This window comes from Anastrepha obliqua, chromosome 5, assembly GCF_027943255.1.
Source record: "Anastrepha obliqua isolate idAnaObli1 chromosome 5, idAnaObli1_1.0, whole genome shotgun sequence".
NCBI lineage: Eukaryota > Metazoa > Arthropoda > Insecta > Diptera > Tephritidae > Anastrepha > Anastrepha obliqua.
Genome location: NC_072896.1, coordinates 95,783,680 through 95,802,242, shown reverse-complemented (window position 1 = coordinate 95,802,242; position 18,563 = coordinate 95,783,680). Strand labels below are relative to the sequence as shown.

General features: G+C 35.7%; 1 protein-coding gene and 1 long non-coding RNA gene across 3 annotated transcripts in view; one reads left to right on the top strand and one right to left on the bottom strand.

Annotated features, from left to right (window-relative positions):
* LOC129247326 (uncharacterized) overlaps positions 1–4,265 on the top strand; it is a 79,660-nt gene extending 75,395 nt beyond the window's left edge. Inside the window, exons 2-3 of the long non-coding RNA XR_008582550.1 lie at positions 3,904–4,064; positions 4,161–4,265. This is a non-coding gene — a long non-coding RNA (uncharacterized LOC129247326). The remainder of the gene's footprint in view (positions 1–3,903; positions 4,065–4,160) is intronic.
* Positions 1–18,563, bottom strand: part of LOC129247325 (uncharacterized) — a 242,798-nt gene that overhangs the window by 201,529 nt on the left and 22,706 nt on the right. Inside the window, exon 2 of one of the 2 annotated variants that reach the window (XM_054886411.1) lies at positions 3,366–3,423. The gene's annotated coding sequence lies outside the window, so the exon portion shown is untranslated. Of the gene's footprint in view, positions 1–3,119; positions 3,164–3,365; positions 3,424–18,563 lie in introns of those variants that run through there. The other variant, XM_054886413.1, reaches the window with a different exon arrangement.

The following is an 18,563-nucleotide window of genomic DNA, read 5'->3' as shown; positions in this document are numbered from 1 at the left end:
CTATTGGTTTCAGCCACTATGCTCAAGTAAATCGCAGTGTAAAGTTCGTTTAGAGAAACGCTTATGCCCTCTGCCACTCGCTGGAGGTCCAGCTTAGAGCCTTTCCTTGCACAAACATCCGCTCTTTCATTTCCCTCCACTCCAGACTAACTGGGGGCTTAACAAGGTGTGGTGTTGTGTTTTTGGATTAGCGAGAGCGACCTCTGCATTCTTTAACACATCTTGGATTGCATAGTAACCACGCCTACCTTGCATTTATTTACAGGTTATTTTCAAAAATTTCAAAAAATACTATTTTTCCGTAGGTGCTGAAAAGCGTTTCAGAATCACATTTACCTTCCGTATATCTAACAGTAATTTTCAAAAATTCTAAAAATACGATATTTCAGTAACTGTTTTTCAAATTATATGTAAAACATGCGTCGGATATATGTATAAATAAATGTATACATGTACATATACGTATATATGTATGTATGTACTTTTAAATTTCGGTGTCTTCCTATCTTAAGCCACTTCTTTGCTTGTTTACTTTGGTTGGCTCTCATTCCGATCCAAATACGTCAAGTCCATTGTTTAGTCATACCTTTTCTGTTAGAATCTACAAAGCACTTGAAAAAGTCTTTTCAACCATTTTCGGTTGCCCCAAACCGGTTACAAAGAAACAGCGCGCAATTTCTTACCAATTTGGAGTGGCTTGTGTTCGCATCTTTACAACTAAGTACGAACAAACACATGCGTATAAATACTTCAAAGTTCATACAGGCAAAACACAATTACACAAACACATATTTACATGTGTGTATGTATGTATGTATGCACAAACCTTGGGTTTCTGCGAATTTCTTTCTCATTTTGACAGCGCTTTTTATTCTCTCTACATGCCAGTGGCATTTTATGCTTCCTGCTAATTTCACGATTTTTCTTCTAACGAGTTTCTTAATAAATACGTTTTTTAAGATGAGCAAAAAATTGTTCAAATGTTTTTATGCGCATTATGCGCAATACGGGCATTAAGTCATTAACCCTAATTTTATAAGCTTTTTTTTCTACTATATTTCTAATATATCTTAAAAAGCAATAATATACATCTGTACATATAAAAAACTCTCATATAAGTTTGCCAATACGCGCACATGCATGTATGAATCACAACTGCGTTGCAGATTAATTAGTGAGATACTTTTTTCTCATTTGTTGATTGTGCTTTGGAGATTAGTTTGTTCGGCTTTATGTTGCCATCAAAGCGATGTTGTTTGTAGTTAACTAATCAAAACTATTATTACTATTTTTCATACTTAGCATTAAAGAATAGTGTTTAAATTCCAAATAAGTCTAGCTAGAAGGTTGAAATAATTATTTTTATACATCTGATATAATGTATTATTTTTAAACAAAAACATATAAGAAATACAAATTGCTTTAAATATACTTTAGAGCTATGTATATAATACACGCATATGAGTAGACTGTGAACAGAAAATGTTAGTTTTAACATGAATATGTTTTAGAGCCACACAACACACGCATATGAGTAGACTATGAACAGACACTGTTAGTGTTAGCATAAATATGTTCACTAGCTCTGGAAGTTAACATTATTTACGCTGAATGAGCAGTGATTGAAGGAGGGGTAGTAGTAATTAGCGTCAATTCAACATATTTTATTCAAGCACCTACAGAAATTGGCTGTATCTGTTTAGGAGGAAATAGTTTTCTATAACAAGTGTGGCAGTGTACGGAGCGTAAGACCACCTTTCAATCGAACCAGATCTATAATGAAAATTATTAATTAACTTCAAAAATCTTCAAATGCACCGAAATCATAAAAAGTTTGATTTATTACAACAAATTAGTAAAAACTCGCAAAAGAGCCATTCATAAGCATATAAAATGATGAGTTGAATGAACAGAGAGCATAGGAATATTTAAATATACAAATAATCATAAAAAGTCAAGCACCAGCATTAGCGAGAGTTTAGATGCACCAAGATTAAAGCGTTTGTTTGCATTTGGAAGGTGAGGCAAGGGGAGGGTGGAGGTTTCAATGCAGTTTTGCACTGTCACTCAAAGTATGCACTAATCTATTATAGTTAGGAGACAATAGTTCCTTTCGATAGCACAGTGGCCTCTACGTTAAGTAGATTAAAACTAATTCACTTACTGGATATACAGCAAGCCGAGCTCAACACTAACAGAATGTGGAGAGGCCTGAATGTTGATATGCACGCGAAAGTTTTTCTCAGTAAATGCAGGTAGATTGAGCAGGTTCAGATTGACGCAGCAACTCAACTGTCAATCGATTCAGAGTAATAGTTCGCGTTAAAGGCGATCAATGAATTTAATTTTCATCTTATTTATTTAAGTCTGTGATTACAAGAAACTTATAGACCAAATACATATAATATTTTTAATTAAAGGCAAATCTTACATATAAGAAGAAAAGAGGGATAGTCGGACGCAATTCAAAAATGGAAAAGAAATCTTGGCATAGCAAAATCTAGGTCGAGTACTCTGTAGATACTATTTAAGTCAGTAAGAGCCCTTGTAATAGGGGTAAAGTTATAGTACCTTGATTTGACTGTTTTGACGTCGAATAGATAGTAATTTTGTAAAGTTTTGTAAGGCACATTGAAGACAATCTGTTCAAGAGCTTCGGAACAATCAACAGAACCACAAATATAGCAACATCATAAACAAGCATCAAAGACTGAATGGGTATGACTATTGGCAAAGAACTCAAAATTTATTAGCAAGACCGAACCACTGTAGAGTGGTAGGGGATCAAACCAATGAAGAGGTTGCAGAATGAATCGCATTAAATTCGAAAAATTTATTCTTTATTTCTAATTTTTTAGTTAATAAAATGTGTTGTTGATAAACATAACGCAAAATTCTGCAGTTCAATATCAATCAAGTAAGTGAGAGATTTGTTTTATTGGATTTGCTTCCCACTTCTTGGGCATTTATTTATATGAATGCTTGGAATGCTTGGAAAAAATAGCTTTTGCATTAAAATGGTACATTTGTTATTGAGTAGAGCCATATTTCCTTATTCTATCAACTTATATGCATATAATTATTTCTATAGTATTTTACGCACTTAGGTATAAAAATACCTCATATGCTGCCATTTCTGTTTTACTGATGGTTCTGTAATCTAACATAATCTGCAGCATGTTTCCAGAGAATCACTTATGTTACTGTGTAATCTAACATAACCTGCTCCATGTTACCAGAGAATCTCCGATGTTACTGTGCATGTAATCTAACATAACCGGCTACATGTTACTGTTAAAAACATTCCACTGAGAGTTCTGTAATCGGTAATCTGTTAATTGCTGCTGTTAAAGGCAGTAACTTACCAATTGAGTGATTTGAGCGTTATGTAACGATTATGAGACGCTGGAGTAAAAATTTAATCTGAAAAAAAATAGAAAAGAAATGTAATAATTTTAGATTTAGAAATAATAACAACAACAAAACAATTAAAAATATACGAATATTTTTTTTTTGTTTGCATGAATTGCAAATTTTAGCTCAACTGAAAGTAATATATGAATTTCAATATTTTTATCAGATACGACTTTATTTTAATTTTGCAATTTGTAAAGATCGCCCAAAGCTTTGTTTTTGTTGTTGTTTGACATTTTTGTCTATTGTTGATTTTTTTTATTTTAATGGTTTGATGCGTATTTAATTGTACAAGTATAATTTTTAATTTATTTCATTTTTTATTTTTTACTCTTTATTTTTCTATTTTAGTTTAGTTTTTAATTTTTATTTTAAATTTTTTTTACATATTTTTTTTATTTTTTTTATTTTGGTTTTTTTATGCTTATTTTTTATTGAAATTGTTATTTGATTTTTTTTATTTTTAATTTTTTATTTTACTTTTTAAAGGAACGCAAGCTCCAGCAGCGTCGGTTGTTTTTTGCAATTCATCCCACGGCCAACAGTTATTTGTGCTTTTAAACACTAACCCTGACACAAAAAACCGCAAGACACGCATTTGCATAAAATCACAAGAAACGCAAACGTTAACAACTTATTAACAATAAAGGGTAAAACTTACAAAGACGAAGAATATAAAAAATAAAGAAAACTTTTCAAACTACAAATTATTCGCAAATAAAAAGAATATTAAATCAAATTCATAGCCTTTTCAGTTGAAGATGCCGCCACAATTTGATATTAGAACGGAAATCTAACGGTTCATTAAGCAGTCAAAAGTCGATTGATGCAAAAATATTTCTTTCACACAAAAAATGTTGGATGAGTGAGAAAATAAACCAATCTTTAAGTCCCAAATGTTGGATAAGTAAGAAAATAAACAAGTATCTGAGTCCCACATAAATTACTAATTTATACAAATTTCTTTATCAATTGGAAAATTATACAAATTACCTAAAATTCAATACAAGACAAATAAAAGAAAAATAAATAAAAAATTACATAACAAATATTTTACAAATCACCTAAAACACAATAACAGCAAAATCACTCAACGAAAAATGATAGCGGTCACAATTGACGGCAATTCCTAACATTATTGAGCCGAACCTAGTGAAAGAGAAGGAAGCAAGAACTAAGCAGATAAAATGAAGTGAACATTTATACATATAATATGAACGCATCAAAGATAAAGAAATTATCCAACTATAGCGAAAAGACGCCACAAATAACTTTCTTTGAAAGGTAGGGAAGTCATAAAAAATATACAGCATACATACAAACATGCAAACATAAGTGTATAAGCTGAAGGTCTGAAGGTATAGCATCGTAGCTTGCCTTAAATCTTGCAGCTTCTTATGCAACAATAAAGCAAATTGTTGTTGATATACAAGTAAATAAATTTGTATATTTTTGAGTAACATTCTTCACTTTGTTTCAGTGAATCTCTAATAATGTCTGCTGGAGCTCGAAACAAGCGAATTGGTTGCTTGCTCAGGGTTTGGTACAAGCATTATTTAGTCACGCTTCATTAATCAAACCTCCATTCAAACGTCAAATAACTTACATATATTGAGAGATGCATGCCTGTGTATAAGTATGTATGTACCTTCATATATACACACCCGAAGACTATAACCAGAAATGGGCATGTCAATCAAAACCAAAGAGCGCGCATATAAATGAAGATATCAACAGACCAGCGAGGCAACGGTAATCAAACAGAGATGAGTCTATTGCAAGACGAAGAAGAAGTGAAAGTGGAAGTGGAAAGAGAAGTGAAGTTGGAAGGAGAAGTGGAAGTGTAGGTAGAAGTGGAACTGTAAGTGGAAGTTGAAGATGGAGATGTGTTTTACAAGTATAATCAGCCAACATCGAAGGCATTTCCCAGTACGTGCAAGAAAATTCAATATTTATGAATTTGACATGTAACAAGACAGCAACACCACGCCCATATTTCATTAGAGGTGCCAAATTTGCAACGCGTTACGCATGTCTGATATGTTAATTTAAAAAAAAAACACCAGCTAACAGAGCAGCATTCAGTGGTGCAAAGAGAAGGAGAACTTTCGCTACAATTTACATGTTTTGCTGTTATGCGCGCTCAAAAGCACCACAACAACAGCTAAATGCAATACTCTTAGCAAACCCCTCGCTGCTCCTTTACAAATTTTTGGCATATCTAAACACGTAAAACACATTTTAAGTACAAATTTTCTTTTTTATACAGTACGTAAGTAATTGACAGATCACAAGTATGCTGCGTATAGCCAATATACATATGTATGTACATATATACAGGGTGTTCCTGTTTTAGTTTTCTGCATTAAAAAGTCTGGAGGATTCGATAAATGATCACTTTTACCCTTTTGGAGACATTTTTCATGACTTCGTGGAGCAGTTGGTAGGTAGGTAGGTAGCGGAAATGGTTGAAGTGGCAGTGTGGCATTCCCCAAGTAGCGCCGTTTTGATACAATTGTGAGACCTCCAACGAGTTAATATCTACAGCTAACCAGGGGTCTAGGTTGGCGCATTGCCCAGGCTGTCGAAGAAAGAAGCACCCAGTGACATTAATCGTCCAGCTCAACACACCATCCTTCTCCCTGAGGGAGAAGAGATAGGAGATAGGAGAGAAGAGCTGGGAATGACGAAGGTTTGCTAGGATCAAACTATTGGGCTACGCCAGGTGAAATCTTTACTGGGACGATGCAACTAAAAGGGGTTTAATAATTCATAACTCTCCCCAAGGATAGACTGAGAATGCTCATGGATATTCTCACAGGCCTCTGCACACTGCAGTCATCTGCACATGAATGGGATATGCTCCACGGACTCCTATCGTTTTTGCGCCCAATCCCAGAAGATTGCAATGCATCTTCTGCTGAAATGTAACGCTATTACCGCAGAGAAGGTTGAGCCATCTTGGCCAGCCAAGAAGAAAGGCACATACGCTCAATCCAACCCGGCTCTATCCTGAGTTTAATAAAGAAACTGGGTCTGGATGACGTACTGTGATGAGTAGAGGGCACAAAAGACCATGAGGTCGAAGTGCAAACCTTACAAAGAATCTAATCTAATCATCTATCTGCCAAACGCGGATATTTACAAAGAAAGTGCCCAACAGTCTCCCTCCCTAAAAGGTTCCCACAGCTTTTGCAGTTCTAGGTGAAATGGTAAACCTAACTTTCCTGCATGTATGCCGACCGTTCAATGGCCGGTAAACACAGCTACGACTTTGGAATTTGAATGGCGTGGAGTACCCAGGGCTTTCTGAGTCCTCCGTCTATTGTACTGGGACCAAAGGGTTTTCGAAATAGCACACGAATAAATGGAGCTCCATCTCCACACCCTGAGAAATAAATTCTGCAACTACCCTTCAACAACAGTGAAGGAGGATGCCTGGGTAGCAGACCCCTGAGACCAATTTATTTAACCCTTTCCTGGCAAGCTCATCAGCAATTTCATTTCCCTGGAACCCAGGTTACAGAAATGTTACCTGCGCATCCAAGAGATAGGAGGAGATTTTTACAGGAGTTGACCAACTTGGAGCTGCACCATGACATCGTCCATGCCTTGATCGCAGGTTGACTATCGGAAGAAATGTTAGTAGCTCTCTTGCTTCCGCGGTCTCTAAGCAGGATCGCAAAGACTTCTGGCTGAAAAACACTAGCAGTACTCGGTAATTTAAAGGGAAATTGATAAGAGCAAGTTGTTCTATTCAAATCTGGCCTTCAGTTGAGAATTTTTTATGTACTTTCTTCTTGTGATATGCTCCGAAGCATATAGAGGGAAGTCCATTGTCGGAATATTAAAAAAATTTAGTGTCTCAACTACAACGCCCCGATGCGAGATAGGGAAAATTTCGAACTTGGCCGACAAAATTCGCTCTTTTGCGCTAGTAGTTTTTTAAAATTTCTACATATTGAATGTCCTTGAAATTCTCCACTCCTTAACCTCGCGATTTTTGTGAAAAAATAAACTTTTTTTGTGCTAAATTAAAAATTCACGGCCTTAATGGGACACCCGATACATATTCTTATTCATGAACGCATCACTCCGGCAGCCGCGTGCCTTCACAGCCAGACTTCGAGTCACCATTCCCACTCGTCAGTTAAAAATGTCAAGTGTTGCGTACGTGTGCGACTATTATTCATGAATTCTGTACTTAGTAGAGCATTAAATTAATAGTGATGAAAAAATAGTACTACTTCAAGTCATTAAGCACATTGGTAGCACAAACAATCTACATACATAAGCGCATATAGAGAAGCAGCACCAACAAAATGGCCTCAAGCAACTTAAAAAATTTCATTTGTGGAATTTTTTTAACATTTCCCTGCTGCTGATAAATGAAACTTTGAAATTAAAATTTTTATAAATAAGTAAATGTAGTAGCTTAAATTTATTTCCATTTATTTCTGTAGTTTCCACAAGTAGGGAGGCGATGAATGAAGTACAGAAGAATGCCCGCGCACATATTTATTCACATTAGGGTGCTGTTTTTTGGTCTTATTGAGTCATCCTGATTGCCAAAATTTAATTATTTTGATTTAATTTTAACAATTTATTTTGATAAAATGTTTAAACATTTCTATGCAGCTCTTTTAAGCTTAAATTTTTCTTTTATCTGAGGTGAATTTTTGGAAAAATATTTTTAAAAACTAATTTTATTTATAAAATACTCAATTTTTTTTTTCGAAATATTTGGCGTTAGTTTTTAAAATATAAATTTTGTAATTCCGATAAAAAAGCTTAGCATTTGTCATTGTACAAATTCAATACAGAAATAGCAGCAGATTTGAGAGTAGCAGCAGAGAGAGTGATGTGATTTGGCATCATTTTTATGAGTTCTTTTAGAGAAAAAGGCTCAAAAACAATTCCTTAAATTAAGATAGGGACGCACCATGGATGAAATTGAGCCAACTTAGTACTTACTTACGTACTTATATGGCACTACAACCATATGTCGCTTTTGGCCAAATTTAAAACATTGCGGCATCTAGCTCTATTCGCTGCTTGCTTGCGCCAGTTGGTGATACCGAGTTTTGCCAGATTATGCCTCACTTGATCTTTCCAATGTAGATTAGGCCTTTCTCTTCCTCGTCGCCCACCAGTGAGTTCCCTCTCAAAGGACTGCCGTGCGTAGCACTGTCGTTCATCTTCGCTACATGGTCAGGTCAGTGCATCAGCTGTATTTTAATACGCTTCACTATGTCCACATCTCGGTATAGCTCATACAGCTCGCTGTTCCATCGGACACGGAACTCATTTTCGCCTACGCGAAGAGGGCCAACTATTTTCCGATTTTTTCTTTCCATCGCTCACAGTGCTCTCTCATCGGTTGTCGTCATCGTCCAAGCTTTTGTACAGCTTTGTTTTAATTTTTCGAGTGAGTGATCTACTTCTCAATTGCCTACTGAGCCCAAAGTAACACCTGTTGACAAGACTTATCCTTCGTTTAATCTATAGGCTGGCGTCGTTCTAGCTGTTAATACTGGTGCCTAGATAAATAAAGTACTTCACCACTTCAAATTCGCGGTTACCAAGAGTGACGTGTTGTCCAAAACTGGAACAATCTTTGTATGTTGACAGCAGGTACTTTGTTTTACTCTTGTTCACCGGAAGACCAACTTTGCCTGCTTTCTTCTCCAACGCTGTACAACCGACAATATCAATATCGTCACCTATCGCCAATAGTATGACAATTTTGTGATAGGTAGTGCCAAAATGGTTCAACTCAGCAGCACGAATAATTGTTTCCAGTAGGAGATTACAGAAACCACACGAAAGGGAATCGCTTTATCTGGAACCTCGATTGGTATCGACTGACTCAGAGTAGTCATTTCCGATTCCGAGCTTGCCATAGCGCTAAACGTCATTTTACACAGCCGTATAAGTTTTGCCAATACTTTACAAAAATGTTGTCATTGATAATTTTGTCAAAAAGACCAACGACACAAGGAGGTCGATAACTGGCCATATTTCCACTATCTGCTAGAATAAAAATATCAGAATTTTTGAACTAAAGTTTTTCAACTATCCAAATATGCCCTGAAGCCAACATATTTCACTCATAAACTCTAAAGCATTCGATTTTCCAACTCTTCCAAGATTTTACAAACACCACAATCGGGGTCATATCGAAACGTAGATGGCGAAGATGTAGGTTAAGTTAGGTTGAAGCATTTGTCGACTGTGAGACACACTCAGGCTCGTAGCCCATTGTGATGCCGCGAACTTGTCCTTATCTCCCCTAACACCAGTGTATATTTTTCAAAAATTTTAGAAGATCCCTGATTTCTACGGTACGAAGATCTTCCTAACTCATTAAAAAATGTCTTCCTAAAATGGTAAATCTACATCTGGATAGAGCAGGACAACTGCACAGAAGGTGCGAGACCGTCTCGTCTTCTGCCTCATCTAGACAGCTTCATCAGAAGTCATGGGTTTGTTTGCCAGTTCTCTGGGCGTATCTACCATTAGGCAGTGTCCTGTTATAACTGAAATCAGTGTACTAAGAGTGTACTCACGAACAGACGACAAGCACGAATTCGTGAGTTAAACCCTCAAGACGAACCCAAACAGACGACAAGTCGATATCTAGTAACGATTTGCAACTTCCCGATGCACCATTGGTCACAAAACAATCAATACGCGCCGATAGCTTATAACTCCAATACGGAATTAGGAAATGAACCTGAACGCAGGCATAGACACGGTTCCATCTTGATGAAATGCTTTTAGCAGCCCCCAGGGGGAATCAGCCGAGAGGAAAAGAATGTTATAGCATAAGTGCGAGCATGTCTCATATACCACTGGTATGACGGCACTTTTGATGATGTTTTTGACTTTTTTGATTTTAACCTCCTCTGAAAAAAAGCTGGGCTTATTAGGTTTAGCAAAAATTTTGTGCTCTTAGCATTGAGAGTCGGTAAAAATTGTCGGGCCATTCTTGAAGTGGATTTCTCAAAGATAAGAAGGTTACATGCCTGTAAGGATATACCTGTGTCATTGTCTGTGTACTCATCAGTCAACTTGGTATCAAGCCGTGCTAGCTTATTGGCCCTACAGTTACCGTCAATGCCACAATGGTCAGGAACACAAGTTGCCACTGGTTAAAATGACTCAGCCATATCTTTAAGAGATGTGCGGCATTTCACGGCCACTTTGGAGGTTATCGCCGTCTTTTTGAGGGATTTTATCGCCGCCTGGCTATCAGTGAAAATGTAGAGGCCGCATCTCCAGGTTTAACACTACCAGGCGTCACACTTTACCAGTGTCATAGCTTTTGTTATTGCCATCAGTTCAGCCTGAAAGACAGTGCAGTTGTCAGAAATCTTGAAACTAAAGGAGATCCCTAGATATTCGGAATATACACCTCCGCTCACCCTTCCCTCGTGCTTTGAGCAATCTGTGTATGTATACATGGATGAACTCGCCCTGTCTTATATCGTCCCGTTCCCACTCTTCCCTTGAGGGTAGGAGGGTCGTGAGCGTCGTAATGGCAATTGTAGGCGAAAATGCATAGTACACCAGGATGGGAAGCTCCGACACGCCAGCTAGGATTTTACCGTGGTCGTAGACGAAAGGCTTCATAACAAAAATTCAATGAGGCTATGAAACTGAAAGTAACCTCAAATTCGTTTCCACGAAAAGTTCTTGGAACGCCCCAAATTTTCGCTCGTACTCAGCCAAGGACTTTCATTTCAGCAACATACACGCAAAATGTGTGGAGAATATTTTATGCTGGTAGAGGAACAACAATAACAACATCAACACTGCAAATGAACATCGCTATAAAATGTTCACAATTCGCACGGGATAAATAGTAAAATGTTACATTTTTATGTACATAGGAATATGTGAGGATATGTATGTATATAAATGTATGTATGTATGTATGTATGTATATACAAAACATACATTTACATATATGTGTGTGGTTTTTAATGGGAAATGGCAAGCCCGGCCATAAGTTCCGCTAACCACTAATCCCGTTGCGGCAGCTTCGAACAAACACATATTCATGCAAAGTTTTTTTAATGAATTATCTAAACACATACATGCATGCATATGCATGTGTGTATGTATGTATATAGCAGCATAGTAAATTCGCGCAATTTGCATAACCGGCAAAACGCTTTAGAGTTTCCTACCGCAGCATCCATTGCGGTAGCCGTCGCTGCTGCAAATTTTGTCTGCATTAGGTTACCAGAAGTAAGTGCGTACAACGGGTGATTTATTTAAAGGTTGAAAGTTTAGAATTATTTTAGCAAATAGATCGCAAACAAATAAATAGAATGGCAAATATTTTGGCTTTAGCTCATATTTTTTATGGAGTTTCTTACTTTTTTTGTGTTTCATATTTTGTATTTTTTGTTTGTTTTTGGGTAGTTTTGGTTTTTATTTTGTTTTTTGCATTTCTGGTTTTTTGATTTTTTTATTACATCCTCTAAGTGATTTTGGTCGAGTTCAACGCTTTCTCGCGCTAACTGCCATCAATTAAAACATCAAGTGAAGTCAACCCCTTCCTCACTTGATACTTTCAATGCAAAGGAATCATTTATTGTCGTTGTTGCAGCAGCATACACCTTCAACTCGCATTTACTGGAAGTGCTGCTGGAGTAACAGTCCTTAGCCGAATATAAAGCCGAGTCGTTCCGATAACGTAGAACCAACTATCGCACAGTGGAGATTTTCTGACACAATTTGTTCAAAAATGGCTACAGAAACCAATTTTAATATTTTTTTGTAAATGCCCGTAAATGATTTTGGAAGAGATTGTCTATGCCCGAGTTACATTTTTTTTAATATATCGAAACTCATCCTTGATTAGGGGTTGGTTGGTTGGTTATTTAATGGGGTTTGTTTTATAAAAAATTCAGAAAAACTTAAAAAAAAAAATTAAATGTTTCAAAAATAGTTTGGCAATTTTTCTATTGTAGTTCCAATCAACGGTAATACACCAGGGCAAGTAAGCGAATTTCGAACCCCTCTTAAAGGTGAAATCATCCCGTACTACCTAAAAACTTAAAAAATATTTTTTTTCAAAGACCTACCTAGAATATTAACCGGAAAATTTTCAAAAAATGTATATATACAAGTACGTTGTTTTTATTTCGTTCTTGGGAGCGAAGGAATCATTTCTCTTCCCTTCATTTCTGCTGGATGCCAATACGCTAGTTCCCTTATCGTTTGTTTTATGACAGAAGACACTTTGTCTTGCTCGACTTTACACACCAGACCTATATATTATTTTTTTTATTTTTATTTTAGTGGATAAAGTCCATTTCAGCAATTTCAGAACTAATAATTCTTGAGGCTATAATTACTCTGCAGCACGCGCCAACAACTACGTCGTATAAAATCGTATAAAAAGTTGATGCCTGACCAATTTGGTGTTGCAAGTTGAAATATTTCTTCTAGCATCAAGTCAAAGAAAGTCATCGCAACACTGGCAGAGCTCAAATACCTCAACCTTAATGCCATTTCACACAGATGTATAAGTGTCGTGGAGATACAACATTCAGACAATGCGCCAAATAGGAAATTCCTTTTATTGCAACTTCATAATCGACGAAACGATTGCGTGTGACTATTTTTTTCGATTTTTTTGTCGACGGCTGATTTACCAGGTCTGAAGCTATGGCACGATCCAATCAGTTTATTGCTGATGAACTTTAGTTTTTCACGAAAATTGTCTATAAAAACTTACCAGACCTTTCTTATGGTTTCAATTAAGTTAACTTAAATTCCAACAGACAAACATAGATTCATTCGACCGAAAACTGCATAGGAGTTGATGCGTGCACCTTTCTAACTCCTCGTGTTTTAAGCAGCTCAGTCGGATTTGCAGATTGAATTTGTAGACGAATTTCTATGATTTGCATATAAACGATTTACGATTGCAATTCTCTGCATGGAAAATTTCCAGAGTATACTAAGCGGCCGCAGTAGGCGAATGAATTGGTGCGTGACAACCATTCCGAAGTGCGTAGGTTCGAATCTCGGTGAAACACCAAAATGAAAAAGAAGTTTTTTGTAACAGCAGTCACCCCTCGACAGGCAATGGCAAACCTCCAAGTGTATTTCTGCCATGAAAAAGCTCCTCATAAAAAATATTTGTTTTTCGGAGTCGGCTTAAAACTGTAGGTGCCTCCATTTGTAGGAACAACATCAAGACGCACGTCACAAATAGAAGGATGAGGAAGATTATTTATTTATTATTATTTTATTATTTTTTATTCTATTTTAATTTTTATTTTTATTTTATTATTTATTAATTTTTTATACTAAGCAGAATTGTCAAAGGAATATTTTAAATTTAGTGGTTTGATAGATAATACATGGTGGCGCAAATTTAATCATCCAATTTTTGAAGAACTTTTTACCACATAAAAAAATTATTTTGAGCGATAAAAATCTTTATTTCAACCCTCCATTTTGGATAAAATCCATTGCTTGCCTGTTTGTCTCTTGCAACTGCCTAGTTCTCTAGTGTCAATTATGATTGAAGTACGCCGCCATTTGCAAAAATTATAAACCTTACGATTGGATGATTAATTTTGCGCCTCCTTGTACTATCAAAACTTATTTTTTTATGAAAAAACACCCATTATATACATAAATATAAGTATATTATATATATAATATATTTTTATGGTTTTTCAGATATTTATAGATCTGCTTACTAGGGTGGGAGGCAGTGTGAAAAAACACGAATAAAATAGTAGTGGGCGTACTTTAAGCCCTTTCACTTTCTGGCGGCGTAAAAAGCAAATATTTATACACAAGATAAGAAGCAAAAGGAAGAAAAAGGGAAAAAAGGGATTGCATAATATGAAAACTTTTTCACTTAATTAGTTGCGAAAGGAAATGCGCGCAAACCAGCCAACGACTATACCAGATTTATTACTACCCGCTCTGCCAGCTTCCTCTGCACCGCCGGCTAATGTCGGCAAAAGTGTTGTTTCCTGCACTGCACCCAGTGCTTAAACTAACGCACTGCCTTAGTTACATAAATATATAAATACATGCTTACAAACACACATACATACACCTACACAGATACACACATACTCAGATCCATTCATAGCTAAACATAAAATAGAAAACTCGCGGTATATTTAGTTATTTGAAATAAAAACCGGCAAACCAACTACCATTTGGGAAACCGAGAAGCAGGAGGGTGTGTGGGTGAATTAAACAAACAATATGCCGGAAAACGCCAAAGCCGGAAAACTGTGGTAGCGGTTTGGGAAAATGAGCAAATATTATGAAAGCAGGAAAATGCAATAAAACTGAATTTGTAAATGTGTAAATGAATGAGCTTAAATGCTCTCATTCTCCCACTTAGCCATTCGATTGCTCGTAGGGCCCTGAGCGAAAGTGTTGCCTGTCAGTGGCCGACGGCGTAAGCCCCAAAAATGAAAAACTGAGGGCTAAAAACTAAAAATTACAAATTGAAATTCTGCTACTGAAACTTCATTTATGTTACTAACTGCTTGCCAAGCTTAAAACGAAAATGAAAATGAAATTTTGACCTAATTTGGGGGGTACTTGTACAGTGTGAAGAACCACAACTACAATGGGTGCAACCGCAAGCATAAAAATGATAACAATGGCTTCAGAAAATGTTTGCACTTAGGCATAACGAAGTCGCTCCTTTTACTTCTACTCCTCCGCCTCCTCCTCCTACCCCTCCTCTAACTCACCCACTAATCCGCTATCTACTTATTCATAGCGGCAGAGGGGTTTCTGTACTTCGGCTAGTGCATAGAGGGTGGAATGGAATTGTTTCCAGTAAATTGGGTCAACTTCAACGCTTCCCTCATCATATAGGCATAATAAATTTTGCATGCTGAACTCCATTTACATAAACAAACATGCTTGCTTGCACTTATGTTTATGTAAAGGTATGTTGATTGTTATGGCCTGCCAGATAGCTTTGAATTCCAGCAGCAAACACCTCATTCGATGGGCTTGCATGTGACAGTTTGTAGCATCAGGAAGCCGAAATTCGAATGATAATAAAATTTACATGCACAAATTTGGGAAGTATTCACGTGTATATATGATACTATGAATACCTATCTGTGTGCATACATATGTATGTATCGGGTGTTATTTTTTGTTGCATGAGAACTACCGATATCGATAAATATGGTTTGACCATTGACAATGGTAAACTGTGTTGACTTTTCTGATCAGTAAGATTTGGTAAGTCAACATGAATCATTTAGCGCCAGAAAATTTATTTATTTTGACCAAAAAATTAATAAATTTGTTCGCGAAGTTCATTGAGAGGAGTGTTGAAAAAAAGACCAAAATGTATTGTAGATTCGTCGCCATTTACTTTGAAAAACAAAAATTTAATTAATCTCTCTGCCAAGTTCCTACAGCACTGGCGGCATCATCGGTTCTTATTTCTTTCGAAATGGGGAAGATGAATGTCGAGCGCTATCGAGTCCAGCTGACTGAAGTGTTGTTTACAAATTGGAAAGCAGTTGAATTTTTGTTTACGAAAATTAATCAGCTAATCATTAACGACATTTGGTTTCAATAAGACACCGCAACTTGCCTAACGCTCCAGAAACGATTTATTGCAACATTCAAGCGACCATTGACGCCATACGGCAAGATTTATGGGAAAAAATAATCCAAAAATTGGACTGGTCGAACTCATGTAACTTGTAGCCGCGGCGGACATATGCCATCCTGCATATTATCTAATAATAAAAATAGTATTATAAAAATATTTAGTAAAAAATTTATAAAAAAAATTCATTTCAACAATATTTCTGTCTTGTATTATCATTTTAAGTTCTCAAGCTCTTAAAACAACACCCTTTATCATACCAAGCGCGTCACGTGTTATAATGTATACATTTTGCTTGTTTGGCCTACTCAATGCAACGCACAAGCTCGTAACACCCAGGATTATGCTAAGCATTCGCTTGGTGCTGTGAAGTTGAGCGGGATTGTGTGGTGACGTGGAGAGTTACATGCTGTTGCGTGCCTGAGCATTTTGCAAATGCTGTGAATACTAGAAGTATATACAGTGAGTCAATAAAGTTTAAGTACACACATCAGTCAGATAAAAAAATTCATATGTTTCATTCAATTTACATACAAATTTATTAGAGCTTGTATATTTCACATTGTAAATAAAGTAAGGAACATAAAATCATTTTTTTTTCAATTCATTACATACTAGCTTTAAAAAATAATAAACAAAAAACTTTGCACTATCGTGATTTCACATAAAAAAAGTTTAAGTACACTTTATAAATAATATTAAAAAAAGAACAAACACAAAAAACGTGGAATAAATTAATATTTTGTTGGTCCTCCACCTGCACCGATAACAGCATGTAAGCGTCTACGCATGCTTCTCACTAACCTTTTAGTGTCATTTTCTGCGATTTTGCCCCACTCCTCTGATAACGCATTTTTAAGCGATCCCTTTGAGGTTATATTATGTTTCCGAATTCTTTTTTCTAACAAATCCCAGACATGTTCAATGAGATTTAGGTCCGGTGATTGTGGGGGAGTATGCAGTTGTTTGCAGTTGTAAAGGAGCCAGTCTTTAACTAAATATGATGTGTGCTTGGGGTCGTTATCCTGCTGAAAAAGAAATGTATTTTCATCGAGCCCAAATGGCGTTGCACTTTGCTTAAGATTGCTGCGTAAAATGCTTAAATATGAATGCTTATCCATAGTAGGGGTGGGATTATTTTCGAATAATATTCGAATAAACATTATTCGAATAAAACGAATAATACTATTCGTTTCAAATAATTCGAATAGTTCATTATTCGAATACCTTACTATTCGAATACCTCACTATTCGAATAGTTTACTATTCGAATACCTCACTATTCGAATAGTTTACTATTCGAATACCTCACTATTCGAATACCTTACTATTCGAATACCTTACTATTCGAATACCTTACTATTCGAATACCTCACTATTCGAATACCTTACTATTCGAATACCTCACTATTCGAATACCTTACTATTCGAATACCTCACTATTCGAATACCTCACTATTCGAATACTTTACTATTCGAATACCTCACTATTCGAATACCTTACTATTCGAATACCTCACTATATATTCATTTATATCAGGGAGAAAATGCTTTTAAAAATATAAAAATTACATTGGCCCTTCTCATGGTGCTAATCAGTTTTTCTCGAATTTTGAACATTGTGATTTTTTGATTTGACTGCTTCATGTTTCAATTAGCTAATATGATAATATTTCTTTGGTATTGTTCTTGATAAAACATCGACAGGTATACATACTTATATGTATGTGCATGACTAAATGTGCATAAAAACATCAGAGCGTTTCTAAAAAAATATTTGGTTTTCCCTCGTAACAATTCTTGTGTTTAGACGCCTTAATATTAATATTAGGGTGGCCCGCAACGCACTTTTCAATTTCCCATATAAATTCTATGGAGAAATATGATTTCACATTTTCTATGTCCGCATCGGTTTTAACATTCTCGGTAACGGATCGAAATAATGGTTTTCTCTCAAACGATAAATATAGAGCCTTAAAATCTTCTTTTGCTTAATCTACAGATTTAGAAGTTATTCAAGGCCAATAATAGGATAGAATTATATATGTACTTATTTATGTACACATGCAGATTGCTTTGAAATTGGATTGATGCGCAAATGCATGTGTGTATGTATCTATGTATGTATGTAATTTCAAAAAATTACGCAATAGAAGAAATTAAATAAAAATATCACTTACTTTTTGTTGCTAATGTGTGTACAACAGATACATGACAACAACAACAGATACATACATGACATATGTATGTACATATATGTACATGTACCTACCCTGCTGAGTGGTCAATAGTAGGTAGATATTTCTTTGTATATTTAGTTATAAGACACTATTTGTGATAAATAATTATCATAGTAAATGGTTTTTGAAGTATTTAAGTACGTATGCTTTTGCTAACGCTCTTCCTTTTAAAGTAAACAATTTTTTTTAATTCGATAATAAAATATATATTTTTTATTTCTCTTAAAAAGAAGTCTGAAATAGATTACGTATTTCAGTGTCACATGCAGTTT